The sequence below is a fragment of the Triticum urartu genome, chromosome 1A, assembly GCF_056163025.1.
Source record: "Triticum urartu cultivar PI428250 chromosome 1A, HENAU_Tu73, whole genome shotgun sequence".
NCBI classification, from domain to species: domain Eukaryota; kingdom Viridiplantae; phylum Streptophyta; class Magnoliopsida; order Poales; family Poaceae; genus Triticum; species Triticum urartu.
This window is the reverse complement of record NC_141873.1, coordinates 566,797,063-566,814,868: the sequence shown is the minus strand read 5'-3', so window position 1 is coordinate 566,814,868 and position 17,806 is coordinate 566,797,063. Positions and strand designations below refer to the sequence as shown.

Here is a 17,806-nt window from a genome sequence, read left to right as displayed (position 1 = left end):
TTCTTGTCACCATAGTAAATAAGGGTTGCAATGCACTAACAAATCTTCGAAACCCCGTATGATCAACTATGGATAAGGGGTACTCATGCAGCACAATCATGGAAGCAAGCATCTTTCTAGCAAAAACTTGGTTAAAAGTATAGTTCTCCACCGAAACTTTTCCATGGCTACTAGAACTGAACCTCAAAGAAGATTGGCTCAATGTTTTACCATTGCTATGGACCTTCTTCATAGTACAAGCCGCCAAATGAACATGAAGATGCTTTGTCCCATTCTTTGATTCCCCTCCAAGTTTCTTCTTACAATGAAGACATTGTGCCTTCCATCTCCTACGGACCTTCACTTTCTTGAAATCAACCCAAACAATTGATGTGAGCTTTCTCTTGGAACCTACTGCATGTCCTTCCTCAGCCCCATCTTCCTCTTCATCATCATCCCCATCTTCCTCTCCATCCTCATCCTCATCCCCATCTTCCTCTTCATCTTGTTCATCCGCAGCTTCCTCTTAATCCGTAATTTCAACATGTTCTCCAACAAACATTGCATCATAATCGACGGACTCATCAAATTCTTCGTCCATATCCACAGGTTCAGGCACACTACTTGTAACTGACTGTACAATTGTAGTTTCTGTTGACGGTGTCGTCAATGAATCAATTAACCTATCAAAAATAATAAAAACAGAATTATTAGCTTTGGTGTATTTTTTTTTACATAGTAGCAGTAGCAATTTTGCTAAAACAGTAGCACCAAGGACTCTACTACATGTATTTCTTGCAAGTTTGACAAAACAGTAGCAATTTATACATGTAGCCTACAATATGAAAAGATCATATACATGTACCTACACACTGCATATTAATTGTACAAGGATTCCAAATCCATTTTGTTTCGTTCTTGCAAGAGTGTACTAGCTTCAACTCAACTTCTGAAACTTTCATGAAAAAAGATCACATACAAAAGTCTAAACCAAACCCTAGCAAACATAATCCATCTATCCATAGAAAGTTAGCATCATCCGTCTCAAACCCTAGCACCATCCATCTCAGATTGTGCAAGATCGGGCTGCTCACCTCATCTTTAACTTCTTGCGGACGTTGAAGTTTGATGGAGGATTGGGAACAGGACTGGAAAGGCCTCTACCTCCTCTTCCTCGAAGGCCACCACGACCTGCTGCCCTTCCACCACCACCACCGCGCGGGGTTGTAGTAGAGAGAGGAAGGCGACGGGTGGCCGCAGACGGCGCCGGCGGTGGCGCCCTTTCACCTGACTTGGGCCGTGAGGAGGCCACCATGGAGATTGTCACCGGTGGCGGCGCCCCTTCTCCAGATCAGACCGCGGGCGGTGGAGAAGACGTGGAGGGCTCGCCGGCGCAGATCTTGGTCGGCGGCTGGTGCGAGATTGGATCGAGAGAGCGGCAGTGGCGAACCTAGGTTTAGGTTTGATGTGCGGGGGAGAGAGACTCGAGTGGGGGAGACTGGGAGAGGAACGAGCGAAACTGGACACAGGCCACAGCGAGTAAGCCAGTTGTTTTGGCCTCGAGACGCTGGTCGCTGGGGGGTTCGGCTGCACGGGCTGTGTGGCTTTGGGCTGGGCCGGATCAATGCATGTGCATTTAGACGGGTTTTCCCGGGTTTCGGGTTCGGGGACTATCGAAACGGGGATAAACCCACGAAATGTGTCGGGTTGTATAATGTGCCCGATAACAGCCCCACGGGGATGAAAAGGTGTCCATCCCCGTCCCCTAATAGGGTAAAAACCCGCGGGGATGCGGGTTTCGGGGCCCCGTTGCCATCTTGAACTAGTATGAATCAAAGAAACTCTACACTGGAGTCTACCCACCAACCCAGATATGCTGTACTATCTCGGTGGGACCTACTTGGCAGCCTCATGTACACGACGGGCATCGGCAAAATTAACAAATTTGACATATGGACAAAATCAAATCACAGAATGAACTGTCCGTGAAACTATTTCACATGGCTGACCTTTTTGTGTGACGCCTGACACGAAGGCGTCACACTACACTGTGCAACGCCTCACAGATAGGCGCTACACGCCTGGCCAGCATCGCACCCATGTAATCCGAAAATTACTAAGTCAGTGTGCAGCGCCTGAGAGCTAGGCGCCACACTATACAGTGTAGCGCCTAGTTTCTAGGCGTTGCACTAGTGGTTGCTTCATTTTGTAGTGCATGTTAGAATAAACCTTGCAAGTTCAGTTAGTTCAGTTAGCGTTAGCTGCATTTTCTTCTTCAGTTTCGTCAGGTTCGTCAGTTTCGTCAGTAGCGAGATTAGCTCGAGGTTCCAACAACTTAGACCGAGTCCTGCGCCCTACTGATTTGTTCGTGGGATGGCACGAACAATGTGGATCGTAGTGGCGCAAAGTCTGAAGGCCACGAGCCCCATATTCTTCATTGTACTGAATAAATACAGAAAGAAAGAGATCAGAAAACTGCGGCAAGTTTGCGCAGGCAAAACCTCGTCTTCCACCTCGGTCTAGCTAGTTCGTCGTCTCAACTCCGACAATTGGTATCAGAGCCGGTTCCTGACCTTGGGAATGGCAGGCCCTGACGATTCCAGTGGTAGCAAGTCGCCGGCCACTCCGCGGGCACGGGTCTCCGACGGCAACGAGCTTGCTGTGGCTGAGAGACCCACGGCGCGGATGGCGCGCGACATCGGCAGTGCGGCGTGGCCGCAGCTAACCCGAACCAACTACACCGACTGGGCCGTCCTTATGCAGGTCATGATGGAGGGCCGCTTTCTCTGGGACGCCGTGCAGACGGGCACGGCGGAGCGCAGCGACGATCGGCTGGCGCTCGAGGCAATCTTGCGCGGGGTGCCACCGGAGATGGCGCCTACACTCGCTGGCAAGGCCACGGCGAAGGAGGCTTGGGACACAATCAAGACGATGCGCCTCGGCGTGGCGCGCGTCTGCGAGGCCAAGCTCGCGACCATCTCCAAGCAGTACAGCGACATCCGCTTCACCGATGGCGAGACCGTTGATGATTTTGCCATGAGGATCTCGAACATGGTGGCCCAGATGGCACAGCTCGGAGAAGTTGTGCCCGAGAAGCGGGTTGTGCGAAAATTTCTCTCCGTCGTCCCCAAGAGGTATTCTCAGATCGCACTCTCCATTGAAACTCTCGTCAATCTGGACAATTTATCGGTGGAGGAGCTCACCGGGCGGCTCAAGGCCGCTGAGGAGAGATACGATCTCGAGCAGGCCGAGGCCGGCATCGGCCGGCTCCTGTTGACGGAGGAGGAGTGGGCTGCACGCCTCAAGGGGCGGGGCGGCTCAAGCAGCAACTCGCCGCGAGGCGGCGGTCGGCGCGGCAGAGGCCGTGGGCGCGGCCGCGGCGGGCGCGGCAACGGAAAGGCCGATGACGACAAGTGTAGATACTGCGGTATCCCTGGGCACTGGGCTCGGGACTGCCGCAAAAAGAAGAGGGAGGAGGCGAATCAGGCAAACCTCGCACAGGCCGAGGTGGCCGAAGACGAGGACCCAACCTTCCTCATGGCGCAGGTGTGCACGATCACCGACGCCGGCGACATCTCCGACGACTACGTCGACCTCGTCGAGGAGCACGCCGAGGTCCACCTCGGGCGCACGGAGGAGGAGTACGACTCCAAGTGGTACCTCGACACGGGCGCCTCAAACCACATGTCGGGTAGCGCGGCGTGCTTCAACGAGCTCGACCGCCGCGTCGGCGGCACCGTGAAGTTTGGGGACGGCTCGGTCGTGGCGATCTGCGGTCGCGGGTCCGTGCTCTTCACCGACTGCAACGGTGGGCACCGCGTGCTCACAGGAGTCTACTTCATCCCGCGCCTCCGGAGCAGCATCGTCAGCATCGGACAGCTCGACGAGAGCGGCTGCAAGTCAGTGATCACCGATGGTGTGTTCACTCTCAGCGACCGCCACGGACAGGTGTTCGCGCGCGCCACCAGAGCTCGCAACCGCCTCTACCCCTACGACATGCAGCTGGCCCGACCGGTGTGCTTGGCCGTGCGCACCACCACCGACGAAGCGTGGCGTTGGCACGCGAGGTACGGGCATATGAATTTCAATTCACTCCAGATGCTAGCCCGGCAGGAGATGGTGCGCGGCCTGCCCGCGATCGACCACGTCGACCAACTCTGCGACAGCTGCCTGGCCGGCAAGCAGCGCCGAGCACCGTTCCCGGACGCGGCGAACTACCGGGCCGAGCATGTCCTCGAGCTGGTCCACGGCGATCTCTACGGACCCATAACCCCGGCAACTCCGTCAGGCCGGCGCTACTTTCTGCTCCTGGTGGACGACCTCTCCAGGTACATGTGGCTGACCCTGTTGAGCAGCAAGGACGAGGCGCCGGACGCAATCCGCCGCTTCCAGGAGCGCGTCGAGGTGGAGACCGGGCGCAAGCTGCGTGCTCTCCGCACCGACCGTGGCGGGGAGTTCACTTCCGTCGAGTTCGGCGAGTACTGCGCCGACCGTGGCGTTCAACGTCAGCTCACGGCGCCATACTCCCCTCAACAAAACGGGGTGGTTGAGCGCCGCAACCAGACGGTGATGGCCATGGCGCGGAGCATGATGAAAGCGACGGCGATGCCCGGCAAGTTCTGGGGCGAGGCGGTGACCACTGCCGTATTCATTCTCAATCGAGCACCGACCAAGAGCGTGCGCGGCATGACCCCGTACGAGGCATGGCACGGCGGGCGACCAGCGGTGCACTTCCTCCGCACCTTTGGGTGCGTGGCGCACGTCAAGAATGTGCGCCCACACCTGAAGAAGCTCGACGACAGATCAACGCCGATGGTCTTCATCGGCTACGAGGAAGGGGGCAAAGCGTATCGCGTCTTCGACCCTGTTGGTGGGCGCGTCCATGTGACGCGCGACGCTGTCTTCGACGAGGCGGCGCACTGGAACTGGGACGCCGAGGACCGCGCCGTGGGCACTAATGCCTTCACCGTCGACTATGAGGGACGCCGCGTCCCTGCTATGGTAGAGAGGATCATACGCAGCTCGCCGCCACGCCAGCCTCCCAGCAGGGCCGCACCGTCTTCAGAACCGCAGAGTCCTGACATGACTGTTGCTCACGAGGCAGCAACACCGGTGGCGGCGGCAACTCCAACTCGCGTCGAGCCCGCAACGCCACGCTCGGCGGCGACACTCGGCACGGCGGCGACACCTAGTACGGCGGCGACACCCAGCACGGCAGCGACGCCCGACACGGCAGGGAGCTCTGCATCTTCGTCGAGCAGTGTGCCGATCAACTTCGCCACGCCTCCAACACCATGTTCGGAGAGACTTGACGCCCGCGTCGACGCCCACGGTCCTCTTCATTTCCGCCGCGTGACAGACCTGTTCGGTCCACGCCCGGACACGACTCGCGATCAGGAGGAAGAACTGCTTCTCACCTCTGCAGAAGAGCCGTCCACTTTCTCTGAAGCTGAACACGAGCCGTGCTGGAGAAGAGCAATGCTGGAGGAGATCGCATCGATTGAAGATAATCAGACCTGGGAGCTCACTGATCTTCCCCCAGGACATGAATCCATTGGCTTGAAGTGGGTGTTCAAGGTCAAACGCGACGAGAGCGGCGCGGTGACCAAGCACAAGGCGCGGCTGGTTGCAAAGGGCTTCGTTCAGCAGCAGGGCATCGACTTCGACGAGGCGTTCGCGCCTGTTGCCCGCATCGACTCTGTGCGCCTCATGCTCGCTCTCGCTGCACAGGAGGGCTGGGGAGTTCACCACATGGACGTGAAGTCCGCATTCCTCAACGGCGAGCTCACTGAGGAGGTGTATGTCCGGCAACCGCCGGGTTTCGTCGTCGCCACTGAAGAACACAAGGTGCTGCACCTCAAGAAGGCGCTGTATGGTCTGCGTCAAGCTCCACGCGCCTGGAACGCCAAGCTCGACGCAACGCTCGGTGCTCTGGGCTTCACCAGAAGCAGGTCAGAGCATGGCGTCTACGTGCGCCGCGGACTCCTGGTGGGCGTATACGTGGACGACCTACTCATCACCGGGCCGAACGACGACGACATCCGCAGCTTCAAGGGGGAGATGATGGCTGAATTTCGCATGAGCGATCTCGGCCTGCTCACCTACTACCTGGGCATTGAAGTTCACCAGAGCGCGCACGGGATCACGCTCGGGCAGGCTGCGTATGCACGCAAGATACTAGAGAAGGCAGACATGGTGGACTGCAACCCCTGCCACGCACCGATGGAGCCCAGGCTCAAACTCAGCAAGGACAGCCAGGCTCCTCCAACGAACGCCAGCGACTACAGAAGTCTCGTCGGCAGCCTCAGGTACTTGGTTCACACTTGACCGGACATCTCTTTTGCCGTCGGGTATGTGAGCAGGTTCATGGAGGCGCCAACGACGGAGCATCTCGCGGCGGTCAAGCACATCCTACGCTATGTTGCGGGCACGATCGATTACGGCTGCAGCTACCGAAGGAGCGGCGGCGCAGTACTGTCCGGGTTCAGCGACAGCGACATGGGCGGTGACCCGGACACCCGCAAGAGCACCACCGGCCTCCTCTGGTACCTTGGCGATAGCCCAGTCTCCTGGCAGTCGCAGAAGCAGAAGGTGGTGGCGCTCTCATCTTGTGAAGCAGAATACATGGCCGCCACGGCGGCGGCATGCTACAGCGTGTGGCTGACCCGTCTGCTCAAGGACCTGACGGGAAGAGATGCTGATGCGCCAGTACTGAAGATGGACAACAAGTCGGCAATTGCACTTGCCAAGAATCCTGTTCACCATGATCGCAGCAAGCACATAGACCTGCGATATCATTTCATCAGGGACTGTGTGGAAGAGAAGAAGATCACAGTGGACTACATCAGCACGGATCTTCAGCTCGCGGACATTCTGACGAAGCCACTGGGCAGAGTCAAATTTCAGGAGCTGAGGAACAAGATCGGCATCACCAAAATAAAGTAGGAACTGCAAGGCTTAGGAGGAGATTGTTAGAATAAACCTTGCAAGTTCAGTTAGTTCAGTTAGCGTTAGCTGCATTTTCTTCTTCAGTTTCGTCAGGTTCGTCAGTTTCGTCAGTAGCGAGATTAGCTCGAGGTTCCAACAACTTAGACCGAGTCCTGCGCCCTACTGATTCGTTCGTGGGATGGCACGAACAATGTGGATCGTAGTGGCGCAAAGTCTGAAGGCCACGAGCCCCATATTCTTCATTGTACTGAATAAATACAGAAAGAAAGAGATCAGAAAACTGCGGCAAGTTTGCGCAGGCAAAACCTCGTCTTCCACCTCGGTCTAGCTAGTTCGTCGTCTCAACTCCGACAGTGCAACCACTAGTGCAGCGCCTGAGAGCTAGGCGCCACACTATACAGTGCAGCGCCTAGCTCGTAGGCTCTGCACAATGACTTAGCAATTTTTAGGCAGTTTGGGGTGCAACGTTGGCCAGACGTGTAGCGCCTATCTGTGAGGCGTTGCACAATGTAGTGTGACGCCTTCGTGTCGGGCGTTACACAAAAAGGTCACCCGCGTGAAATAGTTTCACAAGCAGTTCATTTTGTGATTTGATTTCGTCCACAGATCAAATTTGTCAAATTTGCCGCGGGCATCAGCTATAATGCATATGCAAACATCTGCTGTAGCTTGGCCGGAGTCATAAAGCAGGCAGGACGAGTCCCATCGTCACTCGCGTTCACATACACTGCACTCTGCAGCAGCCTCCAGTCCACAGTGCATCACTGCACCGCCTCCATTATTGATGCTCTGCTCCTCCTCCTGCAAAGACCAGACATTGCTGGCCACTTGCCCAGCAGCTTCTTCGTCTCGAATTCCTCCTGCAAGCTAGAGTAGTAGCGCACGGAGACGAGATCTAGAGGGAACACCGGCGGCCCTTGGCCTTGGGGGAGGGAGATCTAGGGATGGTGGGGGTGAGCGCCGGGACGGGGGCAATGGGCTCCCTCCTCGCCAAGCTCACCGCGCTTCTCAGCGACGAGTACAAGCTCCTGAAGCGCGTCCGAAAGGAGATCGAGTTCCTCAAGCGCGAGCTCGAGAGGATGCGGATCCTGTTGGAGAGGCTGGCGGACATGGAGGGGAGGCTCGACGGCCTGGCCAGGGGCTGGAGAGACAGCGTGCGCGACCTCAGCTACGACATGGAAGACTGCATCGACCGCTTCATGGACCGGCTTGGCAGCGGCGACGCCAAACCCAAGTTCATGAAGAGGACGGCGCGCCGGCTCAAGACTCTGTGGGCGCGCCATGACATCGCGACCCAGATCAAGGAGCTCATGGCTCGCGTCATGGAGGAAAGTGAGCGGCGTGACAGGTACTGCATTTTTCCTAACTCTTGCACTTGTTGTTGTTGTTGTTGTTGTTGAGGATCTTAACTCTTGCACTTGTATGTATTTCTGGATGATGCAACATGAGATTAATTCAGTTTTTACCGTACAATTGATGCTAGGTACAAGCTTGACGAGAGTTGTTACAGTCTAACGAAGAGGGTGGAGATTGACCCACGGATAACCTCGCTTCACGAGGAGGTCAAGGACTTGGTGGCAGTGGACGGCCGAGTGAAGCAAGTTACTGCTTTGTTGATGGATGAGAGTATGGAGCTCAAAGTGTTGCCGATTGTCGGGTCCGGAGGGTTGGGGAAGACGACCCTGGCCATGGAGGTGTACCGCAAGATTGGGGTGGACTTCCAGTGCCGAGGTTTCGTGTCGGTGTCACGTACTCTTGATCTAGAGAAGCTCTTAAAGGATATCTTATCTCAGATTGATAAAGATGCTTATGAAAACTGTAATCGTTGGGAAAAAGAACAATTAATCCGTGAAACCAAACAGATCTTGACCGGAAAGAGGTACGAAGTATTACATTGTTTTGTTTATTTATTATGTCCCAATTTGTATACAGCTATCCAACGTTAATTAATCCCCATATTTGGAAGAACTGTAAATAGCTAGCTTTAAACAGGCAAGATCGAATGGCTAGCTTGAGTTCCATTTTTCTGAGGAAAAATACTTAGCTCCAGTTGTTTTGAGTATGCTTAGTTTGTTGAACGTCTAGATTGTCTTCGCATCTATCTCAAACTGGGCTACCCAGTCACAGTTGGTGACAAACAAACATTCAGTAAGTACTCTTAAATTTACAATCATGAATTTGCTTTGTATAGAAGTCGGGGAGAAAAACTGTATCTGAAAGTATTCTCAAACTTTCACTCAGTTCACCCCTCAGGACAAAATAGAAATAAATAATAATTATGTTAATATACACTTAACAAATGCCCGCTCTGTCGGTGCCTATTTCTGCCGTACATATTTTCTAAAAGGATATTTAACCAAATTCAACTCCAAACTTGCCCTGAGTTTAAGTTTCAATTCCAGACTACAGTACCAGCAAACACAGTCTCTACTCTTGAAATACTTCATTTTGCCCCTAACCCAGGCCACGGCCATTTAAGGCAACCTGACTCCTTTTAGACAAAAAAATATATTCTAAACATGGCATCATGGTGATACAATCGATCAGAATTCAACGCATAGCAGGGCAGCTTTGTCTAGTTGGCTGTGTGAGGTAGTGCATGTGCATGAATGAGCAGGGCGGTAGGGCTCCCCGTGCACACAACAATAGCAGGGAGAACAGAGGAAACGTGGATAAAATACAAGCCTACAAATATCTTATCTTTATATAATGAATCATCAATTAGATGCCATGTTGGGTGGGCTGGACGAACACGCACCCGCCGGGTGGTTAGGGTCTACAAGGTAAAATACAATGTTAATAGTTAAGGTTTGTGATTTAAACGGTACTAAATTCCAGGGTTGAAACTTAAAAGTAGATTTGATCTTTCTTCTACCAATGGAAAGTCGTCTATCCGTTGATATGATTCAGATACTTTAGTTTTCACTTACCATGACAATGCAGTGATATACTTCTAATAAGTTTGATTGATGCAAAAAAAGTTACTGGAAAATTAAGTGTGCAACATTTATGTGTCTGTTTGGCATTATCAAATTAATTGCTACTAGTGCAAGTCATCACAGTTACTTCAATGCTTAACAATGCACACTATTCGATGCAGGTACTTCATTGTTATTGATGACGTCTGGAAAGAACAAGACTGGAAATTAGTCAAGGCAGCATTTCCTGATAATAACAATGGTAGCAGAATAATTGCTACTACACGCATTACCGGTGTAGCTAATCAGTGTTGTTCCAACTCCGGCGGTCAACCCTATCAAATGGTACCTCTAGAGGATGATGCTTCTCGAAAGTTGTTCTTCAAGAGAATTTTCTCCTTGGATGATCCCTGTCCTTCTGAACTAGAAGAAGTTTCTAATGGGATCTTAAAAAAATGTGGCGGCCTGCCACTGGCTATAAGTACATTTGCAAGTTTGCTTGCCAATAAGCCACATAAGAAGGATGAATGGGAGAGACTGCAAGATTCCGTTGGTACTGGTCCTTCGCTTGATAATGATGGGAACTTAAAAGTGATGAAAGATATACTATTACTTAGTTACTGGGATCTTCCACATCATTTGAAGACTTGCTTGTTGTACTTGTGTATATATCCAGAGGACTGGGAAATCAAGTGTAAAGAACTGAAATGGAAATGGATGGCCGAAGGATTCCTTGATAGACAATGGGGACGTTTGGATGAGGTAGCAGAGAACTGTATCAATGAACTTGTTAATAGAAATATGATCCAGCCAACTGATATTGATTATGATGGTACTGTGAAATATTGTCGAGTCCATGATATGGTGCTTGACCTTATCATATCTTTATCAGATGAAGAGAATTTTGCCATTGTTTTTAATGGCCGTATCTGCAATTCTTTTCCAAGAAAGATTCGTCGTCTCTCCATGCAATCGATTGGCAAAGAGCATAATGGGGCAGCCTATGCAGTTACAGAAGCCAAGTTACATCTTCGCTCATTGACTATGTTTTGGGAAGTTCAGATACCTTATATTGTTGACTTTCCTGCTTTGCGGTGTTGGATCTTGGAGAAACCAAGATACATGTTCGCTCACTGACTATATTTGGGCAAGTTAAGCAGATACCCCATCTTGTGGACTTCCATGCTTTGCGGGTGTTGGATCTTGAAGATTGTGATTGGTTGGAAAACAAGCATGTAAAACACATAGGAAGTTCACGTCAGCTGAGGTATTTGCGCATTTGCAGTGGTACAATTACTGAGCTTCCTAGTGGAGTCGGAAAGCTGCAGCACTTGGAGACACTCGATTTGAGAGGCTGATATTCACTTCTAAGATTGCCATCAACCGTGGCGCAGTTGCGGAAATTGGTGCGCCTATTTGTCAGCGATTTCACACAATTGCCTGCAAGTGGGTTCCGGAGTCTGCAGGCCTTGGAGGATTTATGCTTCAAGAAAACTGACGACCCAGTGAGATTTGCGGAGGAATTAAATGAGTCGGGCAAATGCAACCTTTGGTATCTTGGTACTGGTGGAGAGATAGCCGAGCGTCTGTTCAGTAACCCATGCTGGACCTACCCTTCCCTCCAAGTTCTTGGAATTTCGCCATATGGAATGGAAATGGTTCCCAGGGGAATGGCCTCCCTCAAGAATCTCGTGAAACTATGCATATGGGTCAAGGAATTTGATAATGAGGGTCTCCAAGTCCTCATGGGCATGCCTTCTATGGCCCATCTTCAGCTATGCGTTACAGGGGTCATCGAAGAAAAGCTGACCGTGGGTAGTAATGGATTCAAACTGCTAAAGGTGATGCAGTTCAAATATACGTCAGTCTTACATCCTGCTTTTCTCCTGGAACCAACGAATGGACTGCGGCTAACATTTGAACCGGATGCTGTGCCAGCACTCCGACAGCTCCATCTTGGCTTGAGCCCAATGTGGGTGGCGTCCGACTTTTTTGCATACTTGGGTGCCGAGCATTTTTCAGGCCTTGCACACCTCGAGGTCGAATTTGACTGTTACAGAGCAGCTCCAGGCAGGTTGGAGGCTTTGGAGTCTTCCGTTGAAAAAGCAATCAACTTGCACTCCGACTGTGAGATTCGTGTCCATAGAGTCAGTGAACATGGCATGTTTAAGGATGAAAAGGAATGGGAAGAGGCCGTCGCAGAAGACAGAAAGAGGGTGGAAAAGATTGAGCTATTGAGCTATTAAGGTGTCCGATGGAGATACCGGCCACCAAGAACTAGCTGCCTTATCCCGGTAATTCAAATGATCATGGTTAATTTTACTCATTCCTACGAGTAACAGTTGTCTAAACTGTGTTGTGCATCCGTCGTTCTGAAACAATAAGAAACATGTTCACTATACATTCTGCTGACCCTGTATTCATTTTGAACAGCAGTTGGTGGATCCAACTCAAGTCATGCATCTGGAGAGCTACACGGTTATCCATTCCTTTCCTTCTACTTACTGCAAGTCTGCAACTCAACTGGCCGGCTACCAGCATTTGATTCACTATGTATTCCTATAGAGATACCAGATTCCCCAAGCGAATTTGTGTGATTAGATGATGTACTCAAGGTGCTTTGCCTGTAGTGCGAGCTATATTTTTTGTTTCCCTCGTACCTCTTGTTGGGTTGCTTGATTAATGGGTAGTTGTGTTTTTCATTCGCTGCTGTGGAAGCTTGGGCTGTGTCGCACCCCTGAATTCTATTTAACTCTTGTTGAAACGAAATTTTGTTATTGTTTGTGTATGGTTTACGCACACCGAACTGAGCATGCCTCGTGGGCCCATGGTGGATCCCCTCCACTTATTCCAGCCACCACACACTCCTTCCTTTCAAAAAAATCACCAACCAGCTCAAGCACGAGTTCTAACTATCTTACTGCCATTTTCGATCTCCTTGCTCAAAACTCCATTCACAAAACTGCTTTGGGGGATTGTTCTTCGGTATGTGACTCCTCCAATGGTCCAATTAGTTTTTGTTCTAATGCTTTATTCATTGCAATTTTTTGCTGCCTAGATGGCCCTGTTCTTGAGGTTGCATGTCAAATTTATATGGTCCCAAGTAGTTCTAATGCATCATATAGTCTCTAGGCACTTGTGGGAGTAGTTGCTATTAATTTTGTTGAGTTTGGTTCACTTTTATATGAAGTTACTAAAAATTTCAGAAATTTTCAGAAAATAATGAAGAGATTTTTGAGGTGCTCTTCGAGCCGAAACTCGAAGGATAAGCAAAATGAAGAAGACAAGATGCCCAAATATAATCTCCCTCGCACCACGGAGGCCTCACCAACTTCCTCCGCGACCAACGCGAACATACCTTGTTCCGCCGGAGGCCATTCACGCCTACCAAAACCCCACATCAGGTACAGAGCCAGAGCCGGAACCACAATTTGACCCTTCACGACAGTTTGTTTACCAGTGGGAGCCAGAGGAGATTGCCAACCAGTGGCAACCCGAGGCTTCTTCTCAGTACGACCCTAACTATAACTTTGGATATCCGTCAGGTCAGCCGTGGCCATAGACCAACTTAGGCCAAAAGCCTAAGCTTGGAGGAGTACGTATTTCTCACCGACATTACATTCATATTCACACACTCATGCTAGTTGTAGGTGCTCATACTTTTTCACTATAATATCCATGCTAATTTATTTTCCTTTTTATGCTTTCTTCTTGTGAGTTTGAAAAAACCTTAAGAAAATCAAAAAAAATTAGTAGTAGCTTTTAGCTAGTTACTTTCTTGCTGTAGTAGTAGTAGTAATTAAAAGAAAACTCAAAAAGATTTCTTGTTCTTTTTTTGCTTGTTGGGAGCTTTACCGTGTAAATAGTTTTATTTCTTTTCTTTTCCTTGGGGGTCGAGAGGAGAAGACCACAATGAAATGTTGGAGTGGCTCCTATATGCATTATTGTTGATTTAACCAAGAGCCCATATTGCCGTGTCTTCTCCTATTTATTGAATGCTTGCAGATTCTAGCTTAGTCCAATGCACGTGCATTATTATTATTATTTACATCGTTCGGTCGTGCAAGTGAAAGGCAATTATGAAGATATAAGATGGACTAATTGAGATGAGAGAAGCTGGTATGAACTCGACCTCTCTTGTTTTTATAAATATGATTAGTTCATCGTTCCTGATTCAGCCTATTATGAATAAACATGTTTGCAATGACAATTAGAGATTATAGTTGCTTATGACATGCTTAATTAGCTAGAAGTTTATAATGGTTTACCTTGCGTGCCAACATGCTATTATAATGGTTGTGATATGGTATGATGGGGTGGTATCCTCCTTTGAATGATTCGAGTGACTTGACTTGGCACATGTTCATGCATGTAGTTGAAACAAATCAACATAGCCTTCACGATATTTATGTTCATGGTGGATTATATCCTACTCATACTTGCACTCAATGTTCATTAATTTTAATGCATGTTCATGACTGTTGTCGCTCTCTAGTTGGTCGCTTCCCAGTCTTTTTTCTAGCCTTCACTTGTACTAAGCGGGAATACTGCTTGTGTATTCAATCCCTTAAACCCAAAGTTATTCCATATGAGTTCACCATACCTTCCTATATGCGGTATCTACCTGCCGTTCCAAGTAAATTTGTATGTGCCAAACTCTAAACCTTCAAATGAAATTCTGTTTTGTATGCTCGAATAACTCATGTATCAACTAGGGTTGTCTATATCTTCCAATGCTAGGCGGGTTATTCTCAAGAGGAGTGGACTCCGCTCCTCACTCACGAGAAAATGGTTGATCACCGGGATGCCCAGTCCCATGTTTTATGCAAATCAAATCGAAATAATTGCAAACAAAACTCCCCCAGGACTCTTGTTAGTTGGAGGCACTCGTTGTTTCGAGCAAGCCATGGATTGATGCTTGTTGGTGAAGGGAGAGTATAAACTTTACCATTCTATTTGGGAACCACCTATAATGTGTGTAACATGGAAGATATCGAAATCTCCCGGTTGTTATGTTGACAATGAAAGTATACCGCTTAAAATATTATTCATCTCTATTTCAAAAATCGAGCTCTGGCACCTCTACAAATCACTGCTTCCCTCTGCGAAGGGCATATCTATTTACTTTTATGTTGAGTCATCACCCTTTTATTAAAAAGCACCAGCTGGAGAGCACCGCTGTCATTTGCATGCATTACTATTAATTTATATTGGGTATGACTATGACTGGATCTCTTTTACCATGAATTACAATGTTTAGTCAGTCCTTGATATTTAAAGGTGCTCTGCATTGATGTTTTGCGATCTCGGAAAGGGTTAGCGAGACATCATCTTGTTATATCATATCATGATTGTTTTGAGAAAGTGTTGTCATCCAAAATTTGCTATTATTGCTCACTAGTTGATTATGCCATTGATATGAGTAAACATGTGACCTAAGTGTTATTGTGAATATATGGCTAGTTCATAATCTTTGCTGAAAACTTGAATGTTGGCTTTACATATTTACAACAACAAGAGCAAACAGAGTTTGTAAAAGTTTTTCTTTATCACTTTCAGTTTGTCAAGTGAATTGCTTGAGGACATGCAAAGGTTTAAGTTTAGGGAGTTGATACGTCTCCGCCGTATCTACTTTTCCAAACACTCTTGCCCTTGTTTTGGACTCTAACTTGCATGATTTGAATGGAACTAATCCGGACTGACGCTGTTTTCAGCAGAATTGCCAAGGTGTTATTTTTGTGCAGAAACAAAAGTTCTCAAAATGACCTGAAAATCAACGGAGAATTATTTGGGAATATATAAAAAATACTGGCGAAAGAATCAAGGCTAGGGGGGGCCACATCCTGTCCACGAGAGTGGGAGGCGCGCCCCCTGCCTCGTGGACCCCCTGGAGCTCCACCGACATCAACTCCAACTCTATATATTCACGTTCGGGGAGGAAAAAAATCAGAGAGAAGGATCCATCGCGTTTTACGATATGGAGCCACCGCCAAGCCCTAAAATCTCTTGGGAGGGCTGATCTGGAGTCCGTTTGGGGCTCCAGAGAGGGGAATCCGTCATCGTCGTCATCATCAACCATCCTCCATCATCAATTTAATGATGCTCACCGCCGTGCGTGAGTAATTCCATCGTAGGCTTGCTGGACGTTGATGGGTTGGATGAGATTTATCATGTAATCGAGTTAGTTTTGTTAGGGTTTGATCCCTAGTATCCACTATGTTCTGAGATTGATGTTGCTATGACTTTGCTATGCTTAATGCTTATCACTAGGGCCCGAGTGCCATGAATTCAGATCTGAAGCTATTATGTTTTCATGAATATATGTGAGTTCTTGATCCTATCTTGCAAGTCATTAGTCACCTACTATGTGTTATGATCCGGCAACCCCGAAGTGACAATAATCGGGACCACGCCCGGTGATGACCGTAGTTTGAGGAGTTCATGTATTCACTATGTGTTAATGCTTTGGTCTGGTACTCTATTAAAAGGAGGCCTTAACACTAGTAGAAAAAGGACCTAATGTGAGACACATTAATCCCGGTTCGATTTTGGCCCGGTACTAATGGTACCATTAGTGCCGGTTCGAACGGCTATGCATTAATGCCGGTTCGTGTTGAACCTTTAGTACCGGTTCGTGCCACGAACCGGTACTAAAGGGGTGGTGGCAGGCTGGCGTCAGGCCGGGACCCCACGATCACCTTTAGTCCCGGTTCGTGGCACAAACCGGTACTAAAGGGCTAACCTTTAGTACCGGTTCGTGCCACGAACCATGACTAAAGGGGTCTGACCTTTAGTCCTAGTTGGAGACACAAACCGGGACTATAGGGCAATTTTCAAACTCTACCCCTCCCCTCGTGTATCGCCATTTCAGTTTTGACAAAAACAAAAGAAAATGATAAAAAATTCAAAAAATAAAATTCTTCGAGATGTAGTTATATTATTACATGTACTAGTTAGGAAAATTTAAAAAGTGTTATGAAAAAGTAAAGCGGACATAACTTTTGCATACGATGTCAGAAAAAACATATAATATATCAAAATGTTCAGCACGAAAATCCGCATCCGATTTTGACAACCTACAGCCTGTTTGCAATTTTTTAGAATCCTCAAATTTCAAAGGAAAAAAGATATGCTCAAATTTCAGTTTTTTTTGTTCAAACTACTTATTCAAGAAGTATTAATGTTACTACATAGTTATTCAAGAATATAGTGTTACTAAATAATTATTTTAATTTTGGTCAAATCTGGTCAAACTATGGTCAAACTGTGGTCAAATTATGGTCAAATTTATTCAAGAAATATTAGTGTTACTAAATAATTACTGTTTTTTAGAACAATAATTTCAAACTCAAATGGTGAAATGTGTGACCTAATGCTCAAGCTAAACTGCTGAGAGTTAATATGATTGACATATTATATTTGTTAGGATAACAACAAGTGCAGACTTGGAAAGTAGGAGGAATAGAACTCTGAAGTTAAGCATGCTCAGACTGGGGGAGTGAGAGGACGGGTGACCGGCCGGGAAGTTAGATGATTTGGAACAAGTGATCCACACTTGAGTAGTTAATAGGGGTGATTAGAGACTAAATCATCAAATAATTCAGAAAATTGAAAATGGAAAAAAATTCAAATTTTTTTTCCAAAATTTTCAGATTTTTTTTCAAAATAATACCTTTAGTACCGGTTGGTAACGTCCTCCATACCACGGTGTGAGCCCACGCCATGTGGTTGGCCTTTAGTGGCGGTTCGTGCCGAACCGGTACTAAAGGGGGGTCTTTAGTCTCCACTCTTTAGTGCCGGTTGCAGAACCGACACTAAAGGCCCTTACGAACTTAAATCTCTGTTTTCTACTAGTGTAAAATCCCTTAGTTTTCAATAGGACCCTGCTGCCACGGGAGGGCATGACAAAAGATGTCATGCAAGTTCTTTTCCATAAGCACGTATGACTATATTCGGAATAC

General features: G+C 48.4%; 1 pseudogene across 1 annotated transcript; it reads left to right on the top strand.

Moving 5' to 3' along the window:
• The first annotated feature begins 7,618 nt into the window (after window positions 1–7,618).
• On the top strand, window positions 7,619–12,547 carry LOC125529786 (disease resistance protein RGA5-like; annotated as a pseudogene). Its single transcript, XR_015609719.1, has 5 exons — window positions 7,619–8,275; window positions 8,411–8,806; window positions 10,028–10,872; window positions 10,968–12,139; window positions 12,279–12,547. The product of XR_015609719.1 is annotated as a disease resistance protein RGA5-like (transcript).
• Window positions 12,548–17,806: the final 5,259 nt, after the last annotated feature.